Source organism: Palaemon carinicauda, chromosome 38, assembly GCF_036898095.1.
Source record: "Palaemon carinicauda isolate YSFRI2023 chromosome 38, ASM3689809v2, whole genome shotgun sequence".
Classification (NCBI taxonomy): Eukaryota; Metazoa; Arthropoda; class Malacostraca; order Decapoda; family Palaemonidae; genus Palaemon; species Palaemon carinicauda.
In genome coordinates this window covers 59,547,567-59,555,066 of record NC_090762.1, presented here as the reverse complement: position 1 = coordinate 59,555,066, position 7,500 = coordinate 59,547,567, and the positions used below count along the sequence as shown (strand labels likewise).

The 7,500-nt window shown below is 34.3% G+C and overlaps 1 long non-coding RNA gene across 1 annotated transcript in view; it reads right to left on the bottom strand.

Annotated features, from left to right (window-relative positions):
* LOC137630656 (uncharacterized) overlaps positions 1–7,500 on the bottom strand; it is a 334,961-nt gene that overhangs the window by 45,748 nt on the left and 281,713 nt on the right. Inside the window, exon 5 of the long non-coding RNA XR_011041752.1 lies at positions 1,134–1,248. This is a non-coding gene — a long non-coding RNA (uncharacterized lncRNA). The remainder of the gene's footprint in view (positions 1–1,133; positions 1,249–7,500) is intronic.

Sequence of the window (7,500 nt, the reverse complement as noted above, 5' to 3'; positions counted from 1 at the left end):
TATGCATATATACATACATACACACACATAGTGTGTGTATATATATATATATATATATATATATATATATATGTATATATATATATATATATATATATATATATATATATATATTCTGGTTACGTTTGCTCTCCACGCGCCTCAGGTAGGCGGGAGAAAGAATAGTCATACCCAGGTGAGAAGGAGCTGCGTGTGCGTGTATATCCAAATCTTTAGTGTATGTATGTATGTATGTATGTATGTATGTATATGTATATATATATATATATATATATATATATATATATATATATATATATATATATATATATATATATCAGTTAAAAAGATAAAGCCAAGCAATATTACAAAACACCTTCAAGAAGCAATGGAGCATCTTAAAACCTCAAGGACATTGATATCCCACTCTTGTAATAAATGAAACTAAATACCTCTGGTTACGAGCGGGACGGGCTATGCATGTTGCTAAGAAATAAATAAGGCTTAAGCTTATATATATAAGTCCCTTCTTAGAATTCGAAGACAGCACATAAGATTTCCTTTGACTGAAAAAAAATGCAGAATATTTCTTAGGCGTTTCTATCTATTGCTAATTCTCTTCCACGATTGTAAATCTTACAAAGGCAATGCTCTTGTAAAGTCCAAATAACATTTGCTACTATAACATACAGATTTAAAATTCTAGCACAAAGTATGTTCTTGCATAAATGACCTGTTCCAACTTCTTCGCCATGATGTATATACATTCACTAAATCAATCCAACCTATTTATCTCTCAGTGAAAGTAAAGTTTCATAAGAACAAAATACTTAAATGGAAGAAAGGTAAATGGAGAAGGACAAAACAAATAAAATTAAATCAGCAAAAACATTAAAACATAAAACAACTAAAAAAACACGGCTATACTTAAAAAGAACTCTAGTAATTAATAGAGTAATTATAGAGTATGTATGGTTAAGGAGGAATGCCTAAGCAGTAAAAGGCAATTACATAAAACACTTCATTTCAAGTTCAGAAACTCCTAGGTGCAATTATGTAATTCGTATGAGTACTTTTATGACAGTTATTTGCTCATAATTGGAGAATCGATGTACAAAAAGAAGAAAAAACTTAAGAATCCATAATATTCTAACCTGGACATTAGCGTGTACAGGGAACCATGGGAGAAAGACTTGCCACATCTCACCTCTTCGCAAAACAGGTCTGCTACTTGCAGGTCAAGTTTAATACTCTATGTCTTCCATACATCTGCAAGAAAAAAATTGGTATTAGTCGGATCTTGTTGCTTGTTAATGACACTCATTTGGTATGAGAAGAAGAATTTTAAAATATTTACTAAAGAATTTAATGGATTCTTAATGTGATATGTTAATAAAAACGTGTGTGACATGGTTCATTTAAATACTATATTAACTAGAGTAATGCATTTCAATTTCATATGTATATTTGTGAACTTACACACATACATACATACACACACACACACACACATATATATATATATATATATATATATATATATATACATATATATATATATATATATATATATATGTGTGTGTGTGTGTGTATGTGTGCAAGTACACAAATATACACATACAAATGAAATGCATTACTCTAGTTAATATAGTATTTAAATGAACCAACTGGCATGGAAATATGTACAAAAATCCCAAAGAGGTTGATAAAAAGAAAGTAATCAGTCTACTTCCTTAACCAGATGAGATCAGCGAGTCCATTTGTTGCATGTTCGTTGACATTTTGCCTTCATAAATAATGCACAAGGGAACTGATGTCCTGTAAACAGGCTCTCGTCAACAAAAGGGAAATGTCTATTGTGTTCAACTTAATTCCTTTTATATTACTAAATTCAATGAGGTCCTAAAAGGAAACTCTCGGAACGCCTGTCTGTGTGTCCTCCTGAAATGTTCCCACGTAATATATATATATATATATATATATATATATATATATATATATATATATATATATATAAATATTCATATATATACATACATATATATATACATATATATACATACATAAATATATATTATATATATAAATATAACTATATATATCTATATACTTTATATATATACATATATATATATATATATATATATATATATATATATATATATATATACACGTATATATGCATAAGGCCCTTTGCATCAGTAGGCGTGGGAGATGATATATATATATATATATATATATATATATATATATATATATATATATATATATATACACTATTAGCTCAGTGGTCTATGAAACTTTATAAACATTGAGAAAAAAATCCAATCAAAATTAGGAAAAAAAAAACTTTCTTGCAAAGATCCGGTAGATTGACACCCTCTGGAACGCTACTCCGTAAGAGCACAAATATCTTCGAAATTGAAAATAAAAAAATAGCGACCAAAGACTTCAGCTCTCGGCAAAAATCCAACTCCATCTAACCTTATTCGATACACATATCAATAAATCTACTTCCTTTCTTTCCCTCAGCTTCAAGATCTCCGATTACAGGCCAAAGAATTGAATGCGCAAATTCCCCACCTCGCAAATGAGCGATGGGCAATGCAACGGGGGTGGAAATTGAGCAGGAAATGAGGGGTTGCAGAGCGGATGGAGTAGAAAATGTAGAAGGACCCGCCATGGGAAGAGAGAGAATATCGGAAGCCATTATGATCAGAAGTGGATAAGTATAGAGGATATCAGTGCGTCAAATAAGCTGAAGAACTCGAAAACATTAAAGGAAGGCAGCCACCATTATTGAATCAAATTGTTGACATAGGATGTCAAGGTGGGCTGGGGACGGGAAGCAGACGTCAGTTCTGCTTTGAAAAATTGCTTGAAGGGAATTTCGTGTATATTAAAGTGGTGTAATAGATTTTCGGAAAATTATAGTAGTAGTAGTAGTAAGTAGTAGTAGTAGTAGTAGTAGTAGTAAGTAGTAGTAGTAGTAGTAGTAAGCTAGTGTGACCTCCGTTAATCCAACCTTATAACAGAAAGAAGAAAATATCCGAGGTCTACCTAAAATCAATTAATACTTTAGCTAACTTTAAAAGACACCACTGTTTAACGATACCAGGCTCTCTCAGGGTTGCTTAGAAGTTAAAGTTGAATAGTTAAACATAACATCAATATTCCAAAGGGAATGGCTTAAAGTTTTGAATCTGAGGGTCAGTGAGATTCTACAAAATAACTCGTAGTCTGACGTACCCATCACAAGGCAAATAGCCAGGAGTCTCCAACTCAGGGAAATGTTGTGTACCCATATTTCTATAACTTTACATAAGCATTAAGCACTATCCCACGAGCACGTCACAAACACAAAGTGGAGGATCATGCTATAACGTATAGTTTGTCACACGATCGATTTCTGAAGTGTCATACGAGCACACTTTGAATATAAAGACTGCCTCACAAACGCGTTTCAAGTGTAAAGAGTTAAAAGCACAGAATTGACGTAAAGGAATTTTCACGCAATCACATTATAAATACCAAGACTAAAGTATACAATGCGAGGACACTATACGAGATGACCTTGTCGCATGAGTGTGTTGTTTTATACAGCACCACACAAGTGAAATTTCTGACAAAGTCATCTCAAAGTAATCAACATATCGCCATTAGTTCATAATTTAATCACATGGCGTTTAGAGAACGAACTCACAAAAAAGGTGAATGAAGAAGCAAAACAGCAAGGAAGAAGGGGAGCAACACAGCTTTTTTTTTTTCCCCCATTTCGTGATGTTTATAGTCACGTCACTGCTGCTAAGGCAGAATTGGGTGATTTTGACAAATAAATATCTGTTAAATGTGCATGATTCCATTTAAGAACAATTATAATAAAACTAGGACTACTAATAAAATTAGCGAACTACGCCCAGTAACGCTTAAATGCCATTGATACGTGTTTTTATTAGTTGTGAAGGATATTAACATGTAAATAATGAAATTGCTTAAACGCAAGTTGCGAGTGCGACCGCAGCGAATGAGATTGTAAATGCACTAACATCTAAAATCTATTGTTCACTCTTGAATATTAGAAGAAAAAAACTGATGTAGCCTAACCATGAGTATAATTCTAGGCTAGACTACCGGTAACTTAAGAGCTCTTAGAACCAGTCTAGAATATTTGCCTTAATTTTCTCTTACCCTACCTTTTCCGGTTGAAAGCATCCAAGAAAGTCCAGAGTCAAATATACCTGATCTATTTTACCTGCAATTCTAATGGAACCGTTCACTGTTCACGCAGAGAGAGAGAGAGAGAGAGAGAGAGAGAGAGAGAGAGAGAGAGAGAGAGAGACTGGCAGGTTTGACAAGGTACGAATTCTGGAAAGTACGATTTCAAACAGCCGTAAATACCACAAAATGTTGGCTATTTGAAAAACCAGTAATTATATATATATATATATATATATATATATATATATATATATATATATATATATATATATATATATATATTCCAAGATTAAAACATATCTCAAGTCCCTATGAAAACGCACAAGAAAACCTCGGCTAAACGTGTAGCTGAAATGCAATAATAGAAATAATATATATTAGAGATCTAGGCCTATGATAATGATGAGACTTGGAACTATAAAAAGTGTCATAAGAGTTCTGTACCATATATCATAAACAGACCTATTTATTAAGCTGTACTGTATACTATAAAAATAGGCCTATGATAAAAAAAGAAAAATATACATACACCAAATCGTCTCACTAAGGACAAATGATCATAACAATAAGATTATGAATTACTTGGACCTTTACAAAGTATGAGATCGACAGTGCTATAATAAAGGCTTTACACCGCGATCACAGACTGGTTGCAAACGCGGTACTTTGACATTACGTATAAGAAACATTTTTCGGTATTATTTCAGAATGAGTTATAGAGATGTAATTTTTGTTTTTAACAAAGTTCTTTGACATGCCACACACGATTAGCAAATTGAAACCTTAGCAAATGTACAATTATAGAGATACTCCCCAATACATACTGTAGACCTCAAAGTACAGCCTTTCTTTCCATGCGGTGGTGACTGACTTGACTTTTCAGGGAGGGTTAAAACCTGTAGCAACCGAGCTAGTCATAGTCATAAGAAATGGAGTTGTATGCAATATATCTTAAAAATATCACATTACTTATTTCGCAATTGAGTTAATATTTATATTATTTAACTGATCCCGATCTGAAACTTCTGATTCTGGCCAATATATCCTAGATCAGGTTAGGCGGAGGTTTCCATGCGGGCAGGAACCTAGGCAACCCCAGACATGGATGATTCTATCTTCGATTGTCTTCTTACCATTATGGCTAAGATACAAGAAGATGATAGAAAGGCTTCTTTTGTCTTTGTTGGTGATTTTAATGCTCACCATAGGGAGTGGTTAAGTTCTATCTCTCCTACCGATCGCCATGGCTTAAGAGCTTTAGACTTTGCCTCTGAATCAGGCTGTGAGCAAATCATAAATGAAGCTACTCACAGGTCTGGTAATTGCTTGGACCTTGTATACACTGACTCCCCTGGCGTTATAACTGGTAAGGTTGGTTCTCCAGTCGGGACATCTGATCATGCCTTGATTTCATTATTAGTGAAGACTGAGCAGCCTGTCCCTGATATATCATATTCTTGTAAAATTTATATGAAATCCCAAGCAGACTGGAATGGGATTTTACATGATCTTTTGTGCTTGAATTGGTCACAATTATATAATAGTGTAGATCCTGTTGTCCCTTTGAATGAGAATCTAGTCAACATAATTGATAGGCGTATCCCTTCTCGTGTGCTAAGGTACCGAGTGAAGGACAAACCGTGGTTCAATAATGATTGTAGACGTGCTTTTTTGGAGAAGCAGGAGGCCTATCAACTTTGGAAGGGTAACAGATCAGATTTGACCTGGAACAACTATACTCAGCTTCGAGCTTTTGCTCAGAGAGTTTATGCCTCAACTGAAAAGGAGTACAATTTAACCATAAAAGAAACACTTTCTGGTACAACTCAGGAACATAAATGGTGGTCTACCCTTAAATCTGCACTCTTTGGTGTAGATGCAACAGTTCCTCCTTTACTTAAACCAGATGGCTCAGTCACTCACTGTCCAAAGGAAAAGGCAACGCTTTTGGCTGATGTTTTTGACAGTAAACAGAGTAATGAAAAACTTGAACTTCCTCATTCCTGTTTTCCTGAGGCTAAACTAACTAGTTTAGCTTTTCGATCTCGTGAGATTAAAGCTCTGTTGATGGACCTTGATGCTTATGGAGGTGTAGACCCAAATGGTATTTTTCCTTTGTTTTTTATAAAGACAGCAGATTTCTTAGCTCCAAAGTTATCTGTTATTTTGCGCAAGTTAGCAAGAAGAGGAGCTTTTAGCACTAGTTGGAGAATTGGTAATGTTACTCCTCTATGTAAATGTGTTTGTGGTAGCTCAAGTCCCACTGATTACCGCCCAATTTCCATAACTCCCATATTATCTAAAGTTTTTGAACGTCTTCTGGCAAAACGTCTTAATAGGTTTGCTGAAGGTAATCATCTACTCCCTAGTTTGCAATTTGGTTTTCGTAAAGGCCTTGGAGCATGTGATGCCCTTCTTACAATCTCCAATGCTGTACAGAAATCCCTTGATTGTGGTCGGGAAGTTCGTATGATTGGCCTTGATTTTAGTGCTGCCTTTGACCGTGTTAATCATGAGGCCCTTGTTTTCAAACTGAAACAGTTGGGAGTGGGTGGGTCGTTTCTTAGCATTATTATTGATTTTTTAAGTAATAGATCTCAAAGAGTGGTTGTTGATGGGCACCATAGTGATTATAGGAATGTGATATCTGGTGTTCCACAGGGTAGTGTTCTTGGCCCATTACTTTTCATACTATATACACTTGACATGTGGTTTGGCCTAGAAAACAAGCTTGTTGCATATGCAGATGATGCTACTCTCTTTGCATCAATTCCATCCCCTGAATGTAGATCTAGGGTTGGTGAATCCCTTAATAGAGATTTAGCTAGAATTAGTGCATGGTGCAAATTTTGGGGTATGAAGTTGAATCCTAACAAAACTCAAAGTATGATTGTAAGTAGGTCAAGGACGGTGGTTCCTCAACATCCGGATCTCAGTATTGATAATGTTTCTTTAAATATGTATGACTCTTTCAAAATTTTAGGTGTGATTCTCGACAGTAAATTTACTTTTGAGAAACATATAAGGTCTGTGTCTTCTTCAATTTCACAAAAAATAGGCTTATTGAGAAAGTCTTTCAAGATTTTCGGTGATCAATCTATTCTGAAGAAGTGTTTTAATTCTTTCATTCTACCTAGTTTTGAGTATTGTTCTCCTGTCTGGTCTTCAGCTGCTGATTCTCATCTTAATTTGTTGGACAAAAACTTACGGTCTATTAAATTTCTTATTCCTGATCTAGATATTAATCTCTGGCACCGTCGTTCAATTAGTTCATTATGTATGTTGCATAAGATTTTTCACAAC